The following is a 25,332-nucleotide window of genomic DNA, read 5'->3' as shown; positions in this document are numbered from 1 at the left end:
GTAGTACTAGATTATGATGGGGTGATTTTAAATTGCAAAAGTGAGCTATCACCCAGCTATGATTCTATATTACCTAAGAATACATGTCACTCAGAAGGAGGTCATTTTGACCAGCGTAAACGGGCCATCACCCGGCCTTGAATGACAAACGTAAACATAAGTAACATAAACATAAATGCAGACATCTCACTCTCTCTCTCTCACTCTCTCTGTCTCTCTCTCTCTCTCTCTCTCTCTCTCTCTCTCTCTCTCAGAATAGAGAATGCAGCTCTCAAGAAAGAGATGGCGGCCATGCAGGCCATGATGATTGGGAAACATGCTGAGATCACACAACTCAATAAAGGGAAAGAAGAAATGCTTGAATGGACAGTAGTGGTTAAAAACGGATCAGTTGCACCCAAGAAGGAGTTTATCTCTAAGACTCTAGAGAAGAGAAAAGGAGATCCAGCAAGGTCTTGAATGTGCTTGTAAGGGGCTTGATGGTGGGAGATACCCCAATGGCAGATGCCCAAGTTTTGTTCACTAAAATGGGGGTTAATCTCACATGCGAGACAGCCTGGAGAGTAGGTAAAGCTGAAACCCCAATGAGACCCTTAGTACTAAAATTCTGGAATGCCATGGATAGGTCCACCATTATGAGCATGAGAGCAACATTGAAAGGGACCAGGGTATATTTGGATGATGATCTAACCCTCCTACAACAGGAGCACATAAGGGAGGGAATGGTACGGGTAATGGCAGCAAGGGATGGAAGGATGGAGATCATTTATGGAGTGAGCCATATGCTTTATTTGCAGAGAATAACTCCATTGGAGGAAACTAGATTTGTTCTTGCAAAGAACAAAGCACTTGACGTAGATGAAATAAAAGGCTTGGATGCCTTTATTAAACGTCTTCAAAGTATGACGTAAAAATATCCTCAGCAGGCAATAAAGAATGGGGAGATAATCAAGTTAATTGAGGCACTTGTCAAATCTTTACAAAAACAAGAAAATTTAATGAGCATTGAATACTCTGAATCTTTTTGCCCAGAAGAAGCTATGTCATCGAGATCCACATTAGATACAAATACGGAAATAGATGAGAAAGAAGTTGAGCAATGCCTTTTACCTCGAAAATATTGTGGTAGAAGGGGGATAAACCCTTACTGGAGTTTGTACCCTCTGATGAGATTGAAGAGGGTATGTTTGTTGCAGTTTGGGACACTGATATAGATTTAGAGTTGTATGAACAAGGTGGCACAATTTGGGTGGCAAAGGTTGCTCATATGCAAGGGGTGAGAAGGGAATTCCTATAACATTCACAACTTTATGGTATGAACCAAAGCCTTTGAAAAGTCTCCCCAAAATATATACAATGAAACAATTATATGCGCATTGCTTGCAAAAGAAACGTGAATGGATTCCAAATAAAGAGGGCTTGATAGAGGTGGAAGTGACTAGCATTATTCATTGTTGGAAATCAAGGACTCAAAGTTACAAAAAGAAGCATGGGTATGATGTTGAAAAATGTATCACAATTCTTGATTCTAGCCTTGCACATATTAAACATCATTTGGCTAGGCTTAACGCATCAAGTGAAAATGTAATACCAAAATTTGATGACTTTGAACAAGAGTCGGAAGCATAGGATAATATATTGTATGCCTTATTCCTGAAAAATGGTATATGTTTACACCACCTTTAAATATATTATTCAATATGATTTGCACCCATCGTTTGATGTCTTTGAAAATGAGTTTGATTCGCTACTCCCACGTCCATATTATGGTTCGAGGAAGGGAGAGTTTATGCCAGAATTAGTCATAGATGTCCATTATTTTGTTGTAGTTCGACCATCGGATGATGAGCATGAGAATGTTAAGTTCTGGGTTGCAAAAGTGGTGGACATGAGCATGGATGACAAGGGAAATTACAACACTATGGTATGATCCAAGGGGTAGGAAAGCTCTGAAACTACTTATTGATTTGAGCAACATGTGGGATGCACCCCCCAACTTGTTGCTCACGCAATAGGTTGCGGGTGCACCCAACCTGTTGCTTAAGAAATAGGTTGTGTGCACTCCAACTTGTTGCTCAAATAAGTATTTTTTTACTAAGTTGATTAACAGGTTGGGTGGACCCCCAAGGTATTGCTTAAATAAGCAACAGGTTGGGAGCACTCCAACCTGTTGCTTAAATCAAAATATTTTACATATTATTGTTTGCATTTTAGGGTTTTGCTAGGGTTTAAGATTTAGGGTCTAGGGTTTAAGGTCAATGTTTTAGGGTCTAGGAGCAAGCGTTAATGGTCTAGGGTTAAGGGTTTAAGGTTTAGGGTATTAAAGGTTTTAAGGTTTAGGGCTTTAAATGTTTTAAGATATAGGATTTAGGATTTACAATCTAGGGTCTAAGATTTATGATTTAGGTTTAGAGTAGCATGTGACAACACTGAATGGACTCTATCCTGTATAGTCCTATTTAACCTCTCAGCAACACCATTTTGTGATGGGTTGTGAGGTGGAGGGAGTTCCCTTTTGATACCTTTCAAAGCCAAGAAGTTATCAAACTCTTTCGACACATACTCACCTCCATTGTCAAATCTAAGACATTTCAATGACCTGGCTGTTTGATTTTCTACATATGCAAGCCATATCTTGAAAGTCTGAAACACATCATCTTTCTGACGCATAGGATACACCCATGCCTTTCGTGTAGCATCATCAATAAAAGACACAAAATACTTGCCACCACCCAAAGAAAGCTGTGGCATCATACACACATCTGTATGTACCAAATTTAACGGCAAGAGCTTACGCATAAGTTTCTTTTTGTGAGGTAATTGAACTTGCTTCCCATAAGGTTGCTAGTTGTAGCTCTTAGCAGAAAGGTGAATGAGATGGAGAACAAAGGCAAGCAAGAAATTATTGCAGAAGCTATGGAGATATTTAGCACATTTCCACCAACTCCAACTCTTGTCTCCAAGGTTAAGGAAATCATCAACACCCAAGTGAGTTCAGGCAAGGAAGAGATGGCTATTGTTGTAGACAACAAACTCAGCAAAGTGGATTTGTACACAGAAGTAAAAGAGCAGCAGGCTATAGCACGTAATAAGAAGATACTACGCATTGGAGGGTTGCCTAAGGATCGCCTTAGCCCTTTTAATGAAGAAGAAGATTACACAACAGATGAGAGGATTGCATGTCTCAAGAAGGAAATACCACAAGTAGAGTGGGATCATAATGATATCAGCTGTGTCTCCCAAATAGGAAAGCAAGTACAAGTGTTTTTCAAGGAGAGAGCAGGAAGAATTAAGATTCTTTGACAGACAAACAAGTTGAAGGGCACAAGGATTTGGATCTCTAAGGATAAAGCATAAATTTGCCTTCTTCCTATTGTCCATTATGGCTCTGGAATGTTGTTTAACTTCTGATTTGCCAAAACCAGCGCTAGGTTTGACACCTGTCTTTGCATCCATGGGCCTGTATGGCTTTGCATATGGCATCTTACTTCCAGAAACCGTTGGATATCGTGGGAAGGAAGCAGCTGCTGGTTTCTTATCAATCCAATCAGCAGAATTTGTCTTCCTGTCAGCATCATAAGCAGTACCATAGAAGCTATGTGACACATGCTTGTACTTGCCAGCATATTTTGGCTCAAACACCTCAGCAAGCTGGGCTGCTCGCTCAATGGTTAGAGGATTGTGAGCTCTCACATCAGTAGCTAGAGAGGGATCTAAGCCTTGTATAAAACGCAGCAACTTCCCTTTCTCAGAAATAGAAGCGAAAATAATCTTCAAGCTTCGTGAGCCACTCACCTTAACTCAGCTCAAGCAGAGGAGTGTCGAGCTCACCAAAATGAAGGATGCACGTAAAGCTGGAAAATGGGCTGTGTATCAAGATGGAACACTAATTAGAGATTTCAAATCTAAACCTAAAGACTCTCAGTCTTAAACTGATGTTATGAAGGCCACTTCTATTAGTTTTATAGTCCTAGTATGTATTGGTGTGATATAATAATCGAGCTGAGATGCCATGTGCACTCCTCGACCCCTGGTTTATTCAAATGTTGCATGTCTTTTTGTCATTTTGTACTTTGTCCCATGGATTCGTGAGGTCTCCTGTGGACGTTAATATGACTTTCTTCTCTCTCTCTCTCTCTCTCTCTCTCTCTCTCTCTCTCTCTCTTTGTCCTGCTCCCTCCCTCCCTCCCTCCCTCTCTCTCTCTCTCTCTCTCTCTCTCTCTCTCTCTCACACACACACACACACACACACACACACATTTTTTGTGGAATCTTTGAGTCATTATATTACCAAAAAAAGCTATCCTAGAAAGGGAGAGCTATAATACATCAAGAGAAAATCTCACTGTAGGACAAATATACATCATGATCAAAGACACGAGATTGCAAGTAATAAAAAAGAGATTGCTGCAAAGAGTGTCTGAAGAAAGAGAAATTGGAAAAAACAGGATCACTAAAGACCCTATGATTGCGATCCTTCCAGAGAGTCCAGAGTGCCTAATACCGAACCTAAACAAAAAAGAAATCAAACTCCTATCTGGGTGGATGTACACCAAAAAGCCAGAAGAACTTGCCAAAAGCAATTTGAGGAAACCGAGCTCTCAAAATCTATTATACAAAGTCTTTGTATTGAGTTTCTGTTGGCACTCTGGAGGTGAAGGGCAGACTCAGCCATGACGAAGGCTAGCACTAAAGGAGAAGGCTAATCAAAAAGTAGCATGTGCTTTGATAGCATGTTGAATATTATAGGCAACACTCAAACACACTAAAGCTATTTCCTACACTGTTCAACATGCTTTGATAGCATGTTGAATAGTACCAAGGCAACACTCAAACACACTGAAGCAATGTGTGCTTTAGTATAACATATATGAAAGTTTAATAGGATTGCCCTAGGTTCTATAAAGACATACCTACAACCAAAGCTAAGGTCCACATTGAGGGTTGGACAATATATCCCTAGCCTACTACATAGTGTACATATATACACACAATGTACAAGTGGGGTCATCAACAATGACCTATAGAACAACCTTACATGCTTTATATGAGCAGCTCTACTCCATTCTAAATGGAGAGGTAACAATGGCTAGAGGTACATCTCCTCCTAAGCATCTATAAACATCTCAACAAGGACCAAGAGGACAAAGGGATATCCAACTTAGAGATCCTCAATTACATCCATTAATGCCCTTAGCTGCACTCTCATGGTCTCATAGAAGAAGAGAAAGTATAGTGAGAAAATAGGCTAGAGGAATCACATCCTATCAACCTCTTGAATTCGTGTAATCATTGTAGTTAGAAACAAGTCCGAAGACAAATGAACAATACGCAATAGCTACTGCATCATGGTGGAGGGAACTCGACTTCCCTTTTTTGTAATCATCTAAGAAGAGGAGTTAGGACAATGCCATACTCCAGGATTTGTGTAGTGGACACAGGGATTTGTTTACGAATGGAGGTACGTAACCTGGAGCCACCTCCATCATCATCACCATTTCCAGAGGAGTTTATAGCAAAATTGTATTTTCTCATAGCGGCGCAAGCTCGCTTCTCAACAGGATCACACAAACCAAGCGAATTCCTTGCTAAGGGTGAATTAGCCCACGAATCTGTTGGGTTACATCATCATTCTCAACACGTTTTGGGCCATTACCTGCAGCGCGACCCGATTCATTGATTGCTTCCTGTGCGTGGTTGGACTGCTTGAGAGGATGCTCCCAACTTCGTGGAGCCTCACCGTGGAAGCGGGTGAGCTTCTTTCTTGTGCTTTGACGGGTCCTCAGATTGTATGTTTTCCATGGTGGACCATGATTGAGGAGCTTTTCGACTTTGGTCCTCTTGAGGCTCTCCTAGCCTCCTGCATTCAGTGTTGGTCATTTTCCTTGGCAAGACTCCTTGCTGTTTTTCCATGGGAATTCCATGCAAGGGATTCACCCGTGAAATCCCGAGCATGATTCTCTCCTATCAGTGCAAGGTTACCCAGACCGCTGTCTATTCTCAATGTGTCCAAGAGTTGCATCAATTCTGCAAGTACGGACGGCTTCATGAGGCAATTCAGACTGTGGATTGTATGGTTCAACAAGGGACACAAATTTCTGAGGGCATGTGGGCTTGCCTCCTACGGTGTTGCATCAGACTAAATGACCCCACTGCAGGTAGGCAAGTGCAGGAGTTGATGTTAAAACAGAAATTTCCGTGGAATGGCAAGCTTGGATGTCAGCTTATCCGCATGTTTGCTTTGTATGGAAACATGCCAGAAGCAGTCCATACTTTTAAAAGTTTGAACGAGCAAAACGTATATGCATGGACTGCAATCATTTTAGCTCATGCCCAGAACAGTCAAGGTGAGCAAGCTGTGATACTCTACAGACAAATGCAGTTGTCATCTGTCCAACCGAGCTCTCATACTTTTGTTGCAGTTCTCAAAGCTTGTATCATCCTAGCATCTGTAGGGAATGGGAAGCTTGTCCATGTTGACATTGTCAGACAAGGGTTGGAGTTAGATTTATTTGTTGGAAGCGCCTTGGTTGACATGTATTCCAAATGTGGGAGTCCACAAGAGGCACGCAAAGTGTTTGACAGTTTACTAGTCCGTGATGTGGTGTCATGGTCTGCAATGATTTCAGGATACGTTCAACATGGCGATGGTTGGGAAGCTCTTAGACTGTTTGAAAAAATGCAACAAGAGGGCACGGAGCCAAACAAGGTCACAATTGTATGCTTATTAAAAGCTTGCACAAGTATTGCGGCCTTGGATCAGGGCAATCTGATACATGTTGAGGTCGTAAAGCAAGGGCTTGAATCAGACATATTTGTTGGAAGCACGCTGATAGACATGTATTCCAAATGTTGCAACTTAGAAGATGCACGCAAGGTGTGTGACAATCTGCCAGTACGAACTGTGGTGTCATGGAATGCTATGATTTCAGGATATGCTGACCATGGGAATGCTCAGGAAGTCCTCCATCTATTGAGAAAAATGCAACAGGAGGGTTCAAAGCCAGACAAGGTCACGTTTGTCTGTACCATCAAAGTATGTGCCGTTATAGCTGCCTTAGAGGAGGGCAAGCTAGTCCATGTTGACGTAGAAAAACGAGGGCTGGAGATGGATCTTTGTGTTGGAAGCAGCTTGGTTGACATGTATGCCAAATGTGGTAGCCTAGAGGATGCATGGAAAGTGTTCAGCAATTTGCCCGAACGAGATGTGGTGTTATGGTCTGCAATGATTTCAGGTTATGGTGAGCATGGATTTGGTGAAGAAGCTCTCCATCTATACAATGGAATGCAACAGGGGGGGACAGAACCAGATAAGGTTACGTTTGTGTGTATCCTTAAGGCATGTAGCAACATAGCTTCCCCTCATCATGGCAAGTTGATCCATTATGACATCACAAAAAGGGGGCTGGAGTCAGACCTTACGGTTGGAAGCACCCTGGTTGACATGTATGCTAAATGTGGCAGCGTTGAGGATGCACACAAGGCATTTGACAAGTTGCCAATCCGAAATGTGGTGACATGGAATTCATTGATTGCAGGATATGCTGAACATGGATTTGGTCTGGAAGCATTCCAGGTTTTTGAGGAAATGTTACAGGAGGGCATGGAGCCAGATGAAGTCACATTTGTATGCTTCCTCAAAGGATGTTCGAGCATAGCAGCATTAGATCAGGGTAAGTGGGTCCATGTTGAAATAGTGAAAAAAGGATTTGAGTCCAATGTTCTTTTGGGAAACACCCTGGTTGACATGTATGCGAAATGCGGAAGCCTAGAAATGGCACGTCAGGTTTTTGACAAGTTGCCTACCCGAGGAGTGGTGGCATGGTCTGCAATTATTGCAGGATATGCTGAGTATGGGCATGTGCATGAAGCTTTTCGACAGTATGAGAAAATGCTTCAGGGTGGACTAGAGCCAAACGAGGTTACATTTGTCTGCATTCTTAAAGCATGTGCCAGCAAAGCAGCTTTAGACAAGGGCAAGCTGATCCATGCTGACATCCGACGACGAGGGCTTGAATCTGATCTGTATGTTGGAAGCAGCCTGGTTGACATGTATGCTAAATGTGGCAGTCTTGAGGAGGCCTGCAAGGTTTTTGACAAGCTATCCGATCGAAATGTGGTATCATGGTCCGCTCTAATTGCAGGGTACACTGAGCATGGCCATGGTGAGGAAGCTCTCCAGCTTTTTGAGAAAATGCAGGAGGAGGGTACAGAGCCAAATGAGGTCACCTATGTGTGCGCCCTTAAAGCATGCTCCAGCATTGCTGCCCTATCTCAAGGCAAGCAAATCCATGCTGACATTATGAAAAGAAGGTTTGATTCAGTTCTGATTATTGGAAACACATTGATAGACATGTACGCTAAATGTGGCTGCCTGCAACATGCTAATGAGGTGTTTCAAAAGTTGCGTGCTCGAGACGTCGTATCGTGGAATGCGATGATTGCAGGGTATGCAGGGCATGGGTATTTCACAATGGCCCAGCAATATTTTGAGAAGATGCGACAAGAAGGTTTTAAGCCAGATATTGTGACCTTCGTAAGTCTCCTTTCTGCATGTAGCCATGCGGGTTTAGTCCAAGAGAGCCGTCATTACTTCAAACTCATGAAAGAATACTTCGGCCTTGCTCCAGCAATGGAGCACTATGTCTGCATAGTTGATGTTCTTGGCCGGGCAGGACACTTGAAAGAGGCAGAGGACTTCATTCTTGAAATGCCATTTCAACCAAGTTCTGTGGTGTGGATGGCTCTGTTAGGTTCTTGTGCTAAATACAGAAATCTGGATATAGGTAGACGGGCATTTGATAATCTCATCAAATCTGAGAGTGGAAATACAGCAGGGTATGTGCTGATGTCTAACATTTATGCAGCCAATCATGTGTGGGAAGAGGTACACAGATTACGGGATAAGATCACACAAAATAAAGCCTGGAAGATACCAGGGAAGAGCTGGATTGAGGTCAACGCAAAGATTCATGTCTTTACTGCAAATGCCAGGGATCACCCTCGAAGTTGTGATATATATGCAGAACTGGGACGATTAATGGGCATCATAAAAAACGAAGGACATATGCCCAATTGTGATTCTGTCTTACACCAGATCACAGAAATGGAGAAGGTAGATGCACTTTGTGGACATAGTGAGAAGTTAGCCTTAGCCTTTGGGCTTATTAGTACACCTGCAGGTACAACTCTCCGTATTTTTAAGAACCTTCGTATGTGTGTTGATTGCCACAATGTTACTCGCATCATATCAAAGATTGAAGGGCGAGAAATCATTCAAAGGGATGCAAATCGCTTTCATCATTTCAAGGATGGTATATGTTCGTGTAATGATTATTGGTAACGCACTATTAATTGTTTAGGAGACTTGTAGATTGATTTCTTTTGTTAATGGTGGTGATCAATATGTGTACAAGTGAAGGGAGGTGAGATGCAATAGCGCACACAACACGTGAAAGCAATATAATGACTGAAAGAAAACGAGGTTTTGTTGCAATCAATGCTGCCCAGCCTTCCTTTTAGCTGTTAAGGGTAAACCAAACATCGTAAAAGGAAGAGAAAAGAGGCATCCACTCAGCAAGTGGAAGACACAAAAGATAGATCCAAAATGCAAACCATATTTCTTGCTTGTGCTTTTTCCTTTCCCCAAGATACATGTAATATAGAACTCTTCAAGCTGGAAGATGGATGGGGTAGTTTTGGGAGTTGGGAAACAACAAGGCCCACAACGAGTTGGGAAACAACAAGGCCCACAACCTTTCACATTCGCTAAGGATGTAAAAATTTGACTAAGAAACTAAACTATATTGTAAGTGCATATGTGAATTTAGTGCTACCATTTTAGAGCAACATGCCAGGGCTAGGAACCCATTAGTATAATGTCATGCATGCATGATCACATAGAATGAAAACATAGAACCATGAATGAATTAAGTATCTTCACACTCCAATGGCATTGGATGGACATTGCATAAGCATCGCACTGCTTATACAAGTAGAATCATATCGATGAAGCGCCACTATTTACAAGAACATGTACCATAAAGGGCATATTGCCAAGAAAACATGGCGATGAAGTGTAAGGTAAAAGACCGTAAAATCTGGTCGAGTAGGATCTGAACAACTGCATTAAGAAAACAAGGATTATTGCACTTTGATTTTATGATATCAGTCTGCCTGTATTCAATCTTCAACGTTGTCCTGAAATCTGAAATTTCTGTTTTCTTAAGATCTAAATTTTATGTTTTCCTGATGTCTGAAAGTTCTGTTTTCCTAACATCTAGATTCCTGAGTTTCCTTCCACGAAGTGTTGAAAAACATTTGGTATGCGGTTTAAGAACTCCTTTGGGCTCTTTTGGTTCTCTCGGTTCTTTCATGTACCTCATTTTTCATCCTTTCCATCCTATCATCATCACAAGTATGGTAAACATCGTCACTATCATTATTTGAAATTGTTTTTGTTGGATTTCCATTTGATTTTCTCAAATGTGCTTTTGCACTTGAATCTTCACAGAAATCTGAAACTTCATCAAAACTTGAACTTAAATCAAAATCTGGCTGTATATCCTCCTTCATATGAGTATTTGTGTCAAAGAAATCATCATTAAATTCAGAAAGAGCAACATTCAATACTTCTAATGTATGTATCATCAACTGAAATTTATGTTCTTGAAGCCATTCCAAACATTTGTTCCTCTAGAAACTCATTTGCATCATTTTGATCATACAGAGATTGAGTTGGATATAGTAATACCTTGCAATCTGAATCCTGAATTTTTTATATTATTCCCTGTTGTAATTCATTGAGCCTTTTGAGAAATATGAACCCTTTGAGCCTTCATCCATGTTTTGTGGTTGATTTGTCATCTGATCTTCAGACGCATTATCTTCAAGAGAAAGAAGAAACTCCATGATCACATTCTCTTCATCGTGCATGGATATACCATTCAGACATAATTCAGATTCATCAATTTGCAAATCATCATCATAAACATCCTCATCTGAAATGCATGCATGGAGCACTCTTTTATGGATGAAATTGGCTGAATAAAAAGGGGGGGAGAGAGAGAGGGGGGGGGGGGGGGGGGGGGACCAAAAGTATTTATACATGTACACAATGCTCTATTATCCCCAATTAACTGAACCCAAATTGGGCATATATGCAAGAGGATAAGAATGAGACCCCACATGCACATGAATGGTGCAATTTACATTTTCAAAATCCCCTCTTAAATTGCACTTACAAGATAAGGGTGAAGTGTGAATTAAAAATTGCTCTAAAAGTAGAAAACCAAAAAATACTACAACTACCTAGAAAACTATACTGGTATGCGTAATGTGTGCAACTTAACATGTGGTTTCCCCATTTAGTCACAAATCATCATTCGCCTTGGGAACAAAACCAAGAAATTAGGTTAAAGGGAAGGTGAAACTAGGATCCTCTTGGAAAAATATCCTCTTAGATCAGAGGCTAGTTGAACGATCGATAACTATGTGCTATAGATGGCTAATTAGAGCAGTTGGAAAGACACATTGCGAAAGGTTGTGACAAACAACGACGAAATGGCTGCATCGTAAAAGATATTCTATTAACAGACTACTAACAAGGGGCTACATGACATCACCAGCCATAGTGGCACGCATGGTACTCATAGGTAAGCTCTACTCGAGTGGCCCAAAAAATCTAGAAAGGAATTATAGCCTCTCTGACTTGCAAATTTGGAAAGTGAGGCATTGTAGGCTAAAATACCTGCAACTCAATCTCTGCACTTCCAAGAAGCTAGTAGAGAAGATTTTTTATAGGTAGTATGTATTAGGGAAGTGCAAATGGTTGCATAGGAAATTGCGTAATTGTGTTACATATAGACGAAAATAGAAAATAGAAGCTATGTCTTTAAAAAACCTCGACACTATGGTTGGAAAACACACTCGTTGAACTATGCAAGGGTGGAGAAGCTACATGAGCACCATTGGCTCAAGCGCCATGTTGAAAAAATGGAGAGAGAGAGAAGGAGATGAGCAGCATGTGGAGTGAACCCAAAGTGGGTATATATAAGTAAGAGGATAAGGAGATAAGACCCCTATTGCAAGTGCACATTATCAACAAAATGGTCTCTAACATCAGCATGCTTTGTTCTTAGTGATAGACTACATTATTTGCCAAGGATTTAGTCGATTGATTATCAAAGTACATAGCAGTTGGCTTTATCTCATCAAAGTAATCTGTTTTTAACAAAATTCTTTTAAGCCATATAGGTTTACATGCTCCTATTGTGAGACCTTATATTATGCTATTGTTGAGGATAAAGAAACTATAAGTTGTTTGTTGGATAACCAAGAGGTAGCACTTTGTGCTAAGCAAAATGCATATCCTTGTGTTGACCTTCTTTGTTTCATCTATGCATTAATCACTACCATAGTAGCCATGTAGCCTCGTAAGTCTTCCTCTATATTCTATTCCAAATTATTTTGTGCTTTTGATGTCTCTGAACACTTATTTTGCTACTTTCCCATTTTTTTACTTTTTAGCATCAATTGAGCTAGAGTACTCAGTGCATAGCAAATATCTAGCCTGGTGCGTGTAACATAGATCAATGGCGCAATGAGTTGCCTATAGAGACTATAGGCCTTGTCCTTCTTTACTTAATGTCAAATTATGTTTCATAGGTGTAGTTGCAATCTTGAAAACTTGCATATGAGATTTCTTCGTTGATTATCCACATACTTGTATTGACTCATGAAGGTGCATTTTGCACCTCTTTAGAATTCTATGCCAAGAAAATAACACATAAAACTGGATCTTTCCTTACAAACTCTGCAAAATAGATCTTATTTTAGCTTTCTGATGAAGTCTTCATTACTTTTTGTGATTACCAGATCATCTATATGCAATAGTGCAATGGTGATATCTTTCCCTTAAGCTTTCTAGCAAAATGTAGACCATACATATGACTTTTTATATCCATGGTTGGCAAATACTTGTTATACTAGTTCTTATTGCTTGTTTCAGCCATAGAGAGTGTTAACCACCTTGGTTGACACCGCCGCATCTTGTGCCTTCCTATGTAATTATGCGCCTAAGGATTTTGCTTGGAGTCACCTTTGTGCCATATCAGCCCAAGCAAAACTAGGAACAATAGAACAGAGAGGTTAGGAAGAGAAGGAAAGCATAGGGTTGGCCCTCCCTTCGAAGGTGACATGTATAATAGGCCACCTTGGTCTTTAGTTGTTGTTGATTGATAGTTTGGATTGAATACAAGCTCTCGTTTTATTCATGGTTTCTTTTCTTCTTCTATGCTCTTGACTCTTGTGAATGCCACTCATCCCCCTTCCCCTTTTCTTGTCTCTTGACTCCCCTCCCCTTTTCCCTCTTCCCCTCTCCTCTCCCCTCCTTTCCTCCTCTTCTTCTCTCGTGGATTCACCATGGCAACAACACCAGGAGCCACTTGCATGACACTTGTGGCCCATTCGTGCTTGCATTTCTCTACAAAGAGTAGCATGGAGTAGGAGACTACATCGGCATTCCTCTAAGATCACCACGACATGTGAGTCACTGCTAGAGTGACTACATAGAGACTCTTCTTTACTCTGCATATTTGATTCAATTTTGCAGTAATTTTAAGTCTTCTCAAACCCAACAATCATATTTCTACTCATATAATTGCTCTCCTTTTCAAAGACCCAAATGGTGACATCTTGATCCTAGGTAAAAATTCATTCATATAGCTATGCCTACAAGCCAAAAAGTGTAGACTCTCTACTCTTCTATTCATCTCATGAGAGAAGAGGAAAAGTTATATTCCTCATCAGAGGGAATATTAGTATAATGAAACCCCACAATATAACCTTTGGAATCAATTACATCTTCATTTTATTGGAATTATAGTATGGGAATTTTGGTAGACATATTTTTTGTTTCATGAGTTCTTTTAAAAATCATTTCAAATGAAGATCATATTGCTTCCCTCCTTATTAGAAAATTGAGTTTTCAAAAGAGTAGGATTGAGTATAAATATTTGTTTTACTTCATATACATTAATCATTTATACTCTTTTCCCTCCTAAGAAAATTAGAAAGGAAACAAGCGAAAAGTTGTAGAAAATCTGTTTTGTAAAAGAACTACAAAGTTTAGTTTGGGTGGAAATATTATTTTAACATTACATTTTTATTGCTCTATTCATTCCTATGGTTGTATTTCAAAAGGATATAATTAAAGTTTTAGAGATTTTACATCTTTGGGTTTTCATGTTTGTATCACTAATTTGAAGATCATCTCTAATCAAGATTTAGAAAGATAAATCTTTAAAGGGCTAAACATGTACTCCTCTTATCATGAAAGATGTAATTGATAAAATTAACAGTTGGGTGGGAAGCTTGTGCTTTTATTATGAGTATTAAGGACCTAGGAAATCAAATAATTACACGATATGTTTTAAGACAACTTCTTCAAATATGCATGATTCTTGGATGGATGATACTATGCTAGTGCAAATTCAAGTAATTACTAATTTCTTCTACCTTGGACTAGATTCTAACTAGAGGAAGGTTGCAATAGTCCTTGGTTTTCATGTAAGAAAGCTACTCTTTGCATAGCTTTGGGAAGAGATGCAAACCTTGATCTTATTTTTTTATTTCTTTTAACATCACTCGATTTGACAATATCTTGACTTAGAAGCAATTCATTAAGCCCATTAGCTGGGAAATTACCCTCTCTTTCCTTTATACAAGGCACACAAACACAACTTTAGATGGATAACTATGCCTCATAATGTGTCACTTTGAATTGGGATGATTGTCTCCTTTAAATATATTCTTGTAACATTTGAAGCTATAATCCATTAAATATAGGAAGACATTTTCTCATTCCTTAACAACATATATCATTTATTTGGGTATGTGGTAATCATTAGATTTTTCTAGTATACAACCCAAAACACAATATTCAACAATTTTGGGCTTTCTCACTCCATTTTGATTTTTTTATAGAATCGTCACCTCCACTCAATAATGACCTAATAAACTCTAAAATTTGGCTGGATTTACAACACCACATAAGTCATATCCGCATAAATATGGCCTAGTAAACACTAAATTTGTCGAGTTACAAAGTGACGACCTCCACTGAAGAATGATCCAGTAAACCCCAAAATCCGGTTTGATTGCAACAATACATAGGTCACCTCTATACCGTCTTAATTGTTTGATGGTGAAAATATGAATACATTTTATGTGGAGCATGAATCAAACAAGGTAATTCAAGAGTCTATTGAACTCGACATATAATGTAGTATAAAGATACACCATTTGTTTGGAATGATGCATAGACTTTATTTTTGGCGCTGCAAGGGATCTTTGGAAAGGCACGAAAATTGTGTAATAGTTGTATTCTTTTGGGAAAAGTCATGTTGACTTTCATTAGGTGTAGCTTAGAAAGGTGTAGGTTAGTGTTATGTCATTAGATGTTAGTGTGTAGTATAAATTGTGAAGAGTTATAGGTTAGTTTTGTTATTTATGTTTAAAGTTTAGGGTTGAAGCTGCTGTCTCTCCCTGCTCCTGCTGGTTACCCTGCTCTGCCAGATTTCCATGCCTCTATGACTCCTTGTCTTGAGAAATGTTACCTGCATGTTGTACTCGTGTTATCCTGAAATGCTGGGGTGGCCGAATGGCGATGTTGCAGGAAGCTCAGAATGTTAAGGAAGTGCTTTGTCAAAGATTTGATTCATGGCATTCTTCCTGTGGGCAGTGGATTTTATTTCCCATTTGTTGTATGCGATGAGCTCGCTTTCTGTAATTGCCAATCTCTTTGTCTGTGGCTGAATATTGTGATTGAAAGAGTCTGCAATGAATCCAGGCGATATGAGTGGTTTCTTAAGTGTCTTACAAAACTCCATTCTCTGGACACTGGTGGCTCTTAGAAATTTTGAAATCCTCTTTAGTGGTGGATTTTCGAAATCTTTGTTGCAGATTATCGCATGTGCTTTCTTAATCACGTTCTTCTATTGCGAGATGCTTGTGCTTTCTCTTTTACAATACAAAATGGTGATGTTTGTTGTGCATTAGTGCCTTTTCATCGTTTCTGTCAAGACGTGGAGATGGCAAACAACGAAGGTGCATGTTTTATACTTGTTTATTTGTGAGGATCGCATTTCCATTGTTGTAGGAAAGGGTAACGGCAGTGTTGTAAAGAAGCTGTTTTGTATTATCTTCATTCCACGCTTTTCCAATACAACTTTGACGCTATTGCTGTGTAAACCTATACTCAACTTTTCGTATCGTTTAGTTGAATTTGAATAACTGATCTATGGTGTTCTTTTGTGTGCTCACAAATTTCTGCTATTCAAAGTGTTCGAACGTTATGTGTTTTATTTTGGGAAAAGAGTCTGTATTCTTGGCTACTTCAGTTCCATTACCTTTTTTTTTCCCGTCTCCTCAACGTCGTTTCCCCGTCTCCTCAACGTTTACTCTGCTTTGCTATGATACTATTATGGAGCTAACGTTTAATGCTCTTCCATTGCGGCTGCAAGTTTTTTCACTTCCTTCTTCGCCGTTTCCTTATGCTTGCACTTGTTTTATTTGTTGCCAGCAGCTTGGTTTTGTGGAACGTTCCTCAATATAGGTAAAACTTGAAGTGTTTCGTTGCAGGGGGATGTTTGTGAGCAAATCCTTATAAGCTCCTTTCCCTCATGCTGCTGCTGTACATGTGATAATCTTCCCATTTCACGGTGCTGTTAGAATCTAAATTTCCATTTTTGCAGTTTATCATCCTTTCCTCCTGCTATTTCAGAGTATTGGTGGTCTGTGCTTACGGTTTACTAGAATATTCATGTTGAAATGCAGTTATAGGCAGCAACTTGCGTGTAATATGTTCTTTGGCATTTCTGTTTTTATAACTGTGCACTCAAGCCATGTTCACATTAATTGTTCTAATCTGAAATAAAGATTTTAGAGTTACGTGAAGAATACATTCAGGAATATCTACTGCAAAGCTTAATTAGAGGAATATCTACTGCAAAGCTTAATTAGCAGCTTCAGTTCTCTTTAAGTTAAGAGTGTGACAGATTTGTATTTCTGATATTTGTGTTGGCTAAATGTTGGAGGTAAGGTATGAGGATTTTGTTAGTGCGTCCAAATTTCATTATTTTGGAAATGCTATAATCTGACAAGTTTCTTGATTGCAATTATCAGACGTGAATGCTGTGGGGAAGAAGGAAGGCCTTATTTTGATGAATGAACCATCCCCAAATAGTTTGATTAACACAAGCCCTTCCTTGTTAGGTGGTATAGCTTCATTGTTCGCTTGTTCACCTCCTCATGTTATTGTAGGCTGTTCAAACCATAGGTTCTCCATGAAGAGATCGTTGTATGAGAGGGGGGTTGATGAGGATAAGAAGCTGAAGTTTCAAGGTCACGTAGGCAAGACGTCCTCATGTGCACCCTTCTTAGAGCCTTTGTCATTGACTCCCCCTATGTCTCCTGAGAATTGGTTGGAGGATGAGAAGTCTCCCCTTGATTTGCTTCTTGTCTCAAAGACACTCTCAATTCAAGACATAGATCTTACTATTAAAAATGGTGTTTTTGAGGGAAAGGTGCTAAACAAGTATGGTACTTATGTTACAGAATGTAACATACCCAAAGGTTTATGAAATTTAAAGTATGTTTAGCTGACAGGAAGGGAATTGGGTGTATAATCTTGCATATTGATGAAGTGTGCTACCTAGACTTTGTTAAAACACTTAACATTTTGGATTGTGTGTACGCTTACTGGTCCGACCACTCCATAACTTATATGTACACTTAGATATTAGGATCACAAACACTATTGTTGGCATCAGGCAAAAACACGTCCAACAAGCACTCCATAAAACCCCCTACGTCTCGATGCACGACCATTGTGGAATTCACACCTTGTTTCCATTTGGAGTCTTTAGATTTTAACAAGTTTGCAAGACTGTCTGGTACAATCTAAGGCCATTCATCCAAGTTGACCAGTGCTTGAAGCAACTTGGCGAAGGCAATTTGAAGCAAAGGCACAAGGATTTGTTTGTTGGAGCCTGCCCTAGGCACGAACACATCTTGAAGGTTGGCATTCTGCTCAAAACAACCTACGCTACGCGTCATCACATCTTGATGGTCGGCATCCTATTGGACAGCGTACCTGAGGCGTCGACTTCAAAGAGGGTTCATGTTGCAAATGTCAACACGGTAGTCTTTTACACATCTCCATCTTGTCTTTCCTTTCTTCTTCTCCACTCATAGGGTAGTCTTTTACATCATCAATAGAGGTGTTTGGAGTTTGGAATCATTCCATGGACCCCTGTGTACGAGTTAGGAGGATAAACTTGACGACACGAACTATGCCCACTGGACGTTGAATATGAAGATTTGTTCATTCACAAGGGTTGTGGGAGATAGTTCAAGGCTATGAACGGAAGCCTAAACATCCCAAGAGAGGAGCTTCAAGAGGAGCGTGACTCAAAGGCACATTCAACATTGGTCGGGACGATCACTAAGGCAGTTTCTTCAGCTGTCCAAACATGGACCATTGCAGTCGAGGTATGGTCGAAATTGGAAGATCTTTATGTGAGGGATTCGACAATGCGAGCTCATTGTGTACGGACAGCTTTACAATCTCAAGCTCCCCACAGGGAGTACCATGCAAGCATTCTTAATGCAGCCTAAGGTCCTCCATGGAACTCACGGCAGACTCTATCATCATTAGATTTTTCTACTAGACTGCATACCCTTTAGTCTCTTTTCCCTCCTAAGAAAGTTAGAAAGGAACATGTGTGAAGTTGTAGAAAATTTGCTTTTGTAAAAGAACTACAAAGTTTAGTTTGGGTGGAAATATTATTTTAACATTAAAATTTTATTGCTTTATTCATTCCTATGGTTGCATTTTGAAAGGATAGAATAAGTTTTAGAGATTTTAGCCTTTTGGGTTTTCATGTTTGTACCACTAATTGATCTCTAATAAAAATTTAGAAAGATAATTCTTTAAAGGGCTAAACATGTACTCCTGTTCTCATAAAAGATGTAATTCATAAAATTAACAGTTGGGTGGGAAGCTTGTGCTTTTATTATGAGTATTAAGGACCTAGGAAATCAAATAATTACACAATATGTTTTAAGAGAACTTCTTCAAATATGCATGTCCATGGATGCATCTTCATCGGCTTGATTCTTCATATCATTGTACTCACCATGAGCTGCTCTAAGATGATGTCTCCAAGTGAGAGGGCTTCCTTGTGGGCGTGCCTGCCCGGAGTGGTGAGTAGGTCACAATTCCCTAGGCCATTCACCTATAGGCATGAAGGCCTATTTTAGTCAAGCTAGCTTGGCCCCCAGTTAGGGCATGGGCCTAGTTAGGCACATAACTAGGTCACATCAACCAACTTGCTTGGACAAGTCAACCCGACCGTAATCCAACCCTACTTGGGTCGGGTAGGCAAGCTAGGTGGGGGTCTATGAAAGGTCCCTCCGCTTCCATTCACTGTTGGGGTTCTCCTAGAGCATTATCTCTCTCTGCCACCGCTGAGTTGTATCCCTAGAAATACAATTGCTATTGTCTCATTTCGATGTCTTTGTCTCTCTTTGTCTGTACGCTTCCGCACATGCACAACTCACACTTTTTCCCTTTCACCTTCCCCATTTTGGGTGCCCTTTTACCTCCCAAATTCTAATCTCATATCTTTTCACTTCTTTTGGCCGACCTCACCCTTGGATGGATTTTTACATAATCTTACCATTTCATCATCATCTCTCTCTCTCTCTCCTCTCTCTCTCTCTGCCCACGTGGCAGTGCTCAGCTCATTTCCATGCACCCATGGGACACTTTCAACATTTTCCCTCATGGAGGCATGCATCTACCAAAGGTGTCAATCCCCTGCATATGAGGGCTCACAGTAGTGCATTGACCCTACTACCCTAACAAAATGATGTACAGCAAGTGGACAATTACCCAATAGAAGAAGAAATTGAAAGACCAGCAGAGAACATTTAAGACAGTGCACAAGTGGATCAGAAGTACATGCAATACAGCAATAAGAATTTATTGGAAGTACATGCAATACAGCAATAAGAATTTACGTCAGAAAAAATTTGTAGAACCCAACGACTGAGTAATAGAAAACCTTCTCCAACAACTGTGTATCTGGTTGCCAGGAGCGATACATATCTTCAACAGAGGTGAGTTGATCCATTTGAGATGCTTATGCTTGCCTTACAGGAAGTAGAACCTTCTTGAATACCTTGAGGCCAATTCTCAGAAGTTCAAAAGTTAAGAAGTCCTAGATAGTATTGGACACCCTAATCCAGATGAGTGAAGGGGATGTGATTTGGCCAAATGAGAATGCCTCAATAGCCTGCACTACTGGTAAGGATTTGGAAATCATAATATTTTTTTAGGGAAAGGAGAAAATAGGGCCTGACTGGAGTCCCGTTACCCACTTAGGCATGCAGTACACACGTTTTAGAATTGAAGAAATCAAAACCACAATTTCCCAAGTTCAAATAAGTGATGAGCTGAGCCTTGAGATCATCTCGAAAAAATACAATTAGAGTAATCACAGTGTGCCAGCTAACAAAGAGAAAATATAAATTCACAATAAAACACCTCATTACTGATAGATAATTAATCAACAACTTCACATGAAATCACACTAGTATGCATAAACTTCTGTTCAATAAACATTCTGCAAATATTGTAGCCATGCATCAAACTCTGATCCTGCAAATGAAAGACACCAATGAATAACCACAAAACCTTCATGAGGCTGTAATATATGCAATTTTACAAAGCGATTTGTTTTTTAACAGCTGTAACAAAGAGGGAAGAAAGGAGAAGAGAAGGCATAAAATAGCAAGAAACTACTTGGCACACCCACGCTGATCATTTCATCAGTACTCAAAAACAAGCTGTCAGCGTCGAATGAAAATTCCTTATACACTGAGCACATTACCTCTCTGAATGTGGTGTAACTATTTCAGTTTTGCATACTTGACTTTAGTAGTTTTTCATCATATCTATTTCATGATTAAAAGATCCTTTTATGATTTCTCAAGGGGTAATCTGATTTCTATACCTGGCAGGCACACTCTCTCTCTCTCTCTCTCTCTCTCTCTCTCTGCCGACCACAGGAAATGCACGGACAGTTCTTGGGAGCACACAGGAAGGCCAAACGTGCCACGCTATAAGATGAAGGGACTGCCTCATGGTCTATGGGACACACCCAAGTGTTTTGGATGATGGCGACATACAAGGTTTGTGGCCCATCAAAAAAGTGTACATGCTAAAGAAAGTGACAAAACTCCACTGTTCCCAACAAAGGCAAAACGAACATTATGGACTCTTCTAATTGCACTCAAGAAATGTCTGAATAATTCAATATGCCATTAATTTATTAACATCATACGTACTATGGGGCAAGCACAGTTTCCTGCACTCGAACACATGGATGATCCTCACTGCAAAGGATGAAACACTGAGCTGTTCGGCCTCTAAAAGAAAACTGAGAGAGCCAAAGGAATCACAAGTTAAAATGGGATGATCCGTTGCTGTCAGTGAGCAAACAGAAGAACTTTACAATGTCATTAAAAAAGCCTTTGCACATAGCAATCTCAAAACTCCATTTTTCCCAACAAAAGCAAAACCGACATTATGGACTCTTCTAATTGCAATCAAGTAATTCAATATGCCATTAATCTTTTTACATCATATGTACACCAGGGCACAGTTTGTTCTATAAGCACAGTTTCCTGCACTCAGAACACATGGATGATCTGCACTTTGAAAGTATGAAACACTGAGCTATGTGGTCTCTAAAAGAAGACTGAGAAAGTCAAAAGTGTTGCATCTATCACAAGTTAAAATGGGACGATCTGTTGCTGTCAATGAGCAAACAGAAGAGCTTTCCAATGTCATGAAAAAAACCTTTGCACATCCAGAACAACATTTTGCACCCAAGCGTTGCTTCTAACTCTGAACGGCCCGGCTTTAACCACAGAATACCCATTGTTGACAGTGAGCTTGCCATTTCCACCCCCACCCCCCATCCATTATTTCTCCCCCCTCCTATCCCATCGTTGATAAGGTAAGAATTGCTGTTACCAACACTAATCCCCCAATCCTCTAATTGAAATCTAAAAATAAATGGGTTTGCATTGATTCATGGTCAACTCCACGGGGCAGTATGGACACTTGAAGGCACGGCTTTTTGCAAGCTTCTGAAGGGACTGCTTGCACAGCACATGGCCACAAGGCATCAGCATGGGAGGGTTTTCTGCTGTGCTTTGATCCTTGGAAACAGGGCAGGCAAAGATGGAGTGGAACTGAAACTCATTACCTAATTCTATCTCGAGAGGCAACTGCTTCAAAAGTTGCCATTCTTGCTTTTTGCTGGCCAACACTGTCGCCATCTTTAGCAGCGTCGGAAGAGCCTGGGAGCCTGCAGAAACTGTTGTATGCAAGGGGCTTTCATAAGACTGCCCCAAGAGATTGCAACATTCTCGAGTGAACTGCAGAGTTATAATTTCCCAGTGCGATGAAGAAAGCAAATCAGAGTATGGAGAAGCTTCCAGACGGTCTGCCCACAGAAGGCAGCACATCAACCGCTGTATTTCCCGCATGTGCTGGATGGAAAAAGGACTGAAATTATTCCGAGCGTAATGAAGAGCTTGTGGACGCTTGCCTTTGTGTAGCAGCTGCAAAAACTGGAGCTGATGCAATTCAAACTCCAGAGACGAACCCTTCTGTAGAAGTTGTTGACGATGAATACTAGCCCACGCTAGCGCAGGCTCCAAGTTTCTCACCTTCATGGCCTCCAATACCTGGTACATCTCGTAAAAGGGTGCCTTCAGACCACCACCTGTATCTAGGGCTTCGTTTACGAAACAATCGCCAAGGTCAAAGAGGCCCTGTCTGTAAAAATGCATGGCAATGATCTGATTGACAAGGTGGTCGTGTGGTTCGACCTCCCTGTACGCCTTGGCGATATCTGTACAGAACAACTTATCCAGCAACTTTCCATACTTGCTCAACACTAGATTCACATCCTTTTGCGAAGCCCCAATCTCATTGACGTGCCCCATTTCGGATAGCGTGGCCTGAAGCTCTGCGAGGATGGCCCTTGCTTCCAACCCTAAGCCTTCGTCTCCCAGACCCAAAAGCCTGCTCACAGTCATCCCAAGCTCTTGAACGATCCTATCCACGACCTCGAGGGTCTTGGACTCCGAGACCTTCTGCTTCTTGGCAACACGGTCGAAGGCATCGCTGAAGGAATTGAGGTCCATGCTGCTGCTGCTGCTGCTGCTCACACAAACAACCGCAGAATATCACCAAGCCCCATAACTCACAAGAAGAAGAAGAGAGCAAGATCTTGCAAGCCCGAAGCATATATATATTTAATCCCTCGCTATTATATATTTTCTCTATATGTTCGCATACGCACACAAGACACTCTCCTTTGCTTTTTGGCTACTACACTCAACCCTCTTGCTAGAGTGTGGTGGAAGTCACATTTGAGTGTCTCACTTGAGTGTGTTGATTGTCTCACTTGAGTGTGTTGATTGTCAGGGTCTCCTTAAAGCAACTTTTCGTGCTTTCGACTTTCCTTGCTTTGTGTTTTAGTTGCAACCATTACCATCATGACACATGGCTGACACTTTTAGAATTCCCGAAGTTCATGTAGGTTAGTCATATAAATATAACTAGACTTGCGACAAGCAGCCTTTCTATCGTCAAGCGCGTAACTACTAACTTGAAATTGAACTTGAATCCTAGCATTTTATAAAATTTTAAGGGAAAAAAATGAATGAGTACAAATATGGACACGTCGCGTAACTACTAAATCAAAATTGAACTTAAATCCTAGCATTTTATCAAAATTTTAAAGGAAAAAAATGAATGAGTAAAAATATGGACATAAGACGCGACACAGGGTCCGTTAGGACCCAATCCTCCTTGTAAATGTCAGGGATGGTGATCCTCATTATAGTCTATACAATATTGTCACATGGCTACAACCATATTAATAAAGGTGTCGTCATCCTTCAATGTTGCATCCACCTTGGATTTCTTTTCTCCCTCGCATCGAGAACAAGCATTGAAAGAGAGAAATGTTGTAAAAATTCAAATTGAAAATAAGCAATTTTGAATAAATGAGCAATAAAAAATATTTATATGATAATATATAATATAATAATAATAACCACAAAGAGTTATAATCCGAGGGAATGGGCCCTTCCCTAGGCATCGAGATTGAGAGCATCACGAATATTAGCAGCGAAAATATTAGCGCCAAGAATAAGTCTCGCGAATGGATAAGATACTCGCATATTACCTAAATGTCACTAGTCGTAATCATAGTCGAATGTCGATAAAATCACTACGAGCAGCACGCAGGCAAAATTCAAATTCTAGGAGCATATGCTCCGATGTGAAAGCCTAGTAAGTCTTCAATAAATGAGATCCCATAATTATACTTTGCCTAGCCGATGAATGGACCATGCCAATTTACCAAAGTGAAGCAAAGGATGATACATCCAAGCTTTCTAGTCAATTCCCTCGATGAAAGTGCAACGACCATGCTGGGAAACATAAACAACCGTCGCAGCTGGTCAGCACTCTTGCCCAATTTTCCAGGTCAATCGAGTTTCAAATTTTGGTAGGTGTTGCATTGTATCTGTTCCTTCCCCAAATTTTTATAATTTGAGGGGATGGTTGGACAATAGTTTGGAATATTATGGGTGTAATATAAAGACCTAGCCTATATTAATTTCTTAAAGATATACGGCTCTATGAATGAATACCGAATTGAAGGTAGAAAAGTACCGAATTATAGCAATCAAAGGAAATTCGATCAAGGGATCATGCACAATGCAGGCTTTCTCACAAGTAAAACTGCAACAGTGAAACTATGGAGATGGGCTACAAAGAAGGTAGAGAAAAACCATAGAAGTAGATCCCAAGTGAAACTATGTAGCCATGCTCCAGAAGTCCATGCTGTCAAAAGTTGTGCATAGGTGTAAGAAAGTGTCACTGATAGGTGGCAAGTGTCTGTACAATAAGCAAAGTGAATTGGTGTGCAAACGGATTATTCCTGCTACTCCAAACTATGGCTTCTCTTGAATTCTGAAGCTCAAGATTATGCCTATGCACCTAGGACTTGTCAGCTGCCATGAGATTTCATGGTTATATCCACTCATGCTCTAGTATCATAGTGTAATTTTTGGATTGGATTAAAAACCCTGAAGCCGATGGTACGGTAATTGGAAAGTGGTAGTCATTAGCACATTAGGAAGTGTGAAAATTGTATTACCAACGAGCTGAGATTACCT

General features: G+C 40.2%; 2 pseudogenes; one reads left to right on the top strand and one right to left on the bottom strand.

The window, feature by feature from the left end:
- Window positions 1-5,330: 5,330 nt before the first annotated feature.
- Window positions 5,331-9,478, top strand: LOC147885279 (pentatricopeptide repeat-containing protein At1g11290, chloroplastic pseudogene; annotated as a pseudogene).
- Window positions 9,479-21,683: 12,205 nt separating this feature from the next.
- LOC147885278 (protein RMD5 homolog pseudogene) lies at window positions 21,684-23,513 on the bottom strand (annotated as a pseudogene).
- Between the last annotated feature and the right edge of the window lie 1,819 nt (window positions 23,514-25,332).

This window comes from Dipteris shenzhenensis, chromosome 25 (genome assembly GCF_047967505.1).
Source record: "Dipteris shenzhenensis isolate YYH24624 ecotype China chromosome 25, Dip_SZ_1.0, whole genome shotgun sequence".
In the NCBI taxonomy this organism is placed as follows: Eukaryota; Viridiplantae; Streptophyta; class Polypodiopsida; order Gleicheniales; family Dipteridaceae; genus Dipteris; species Dipteris shenzhenensis.
The sequence above is the reverse complement of the archived record's forward strand: the minus strand, read 5'-3'. Positions and strand labels throughout refer to the sequence as shown.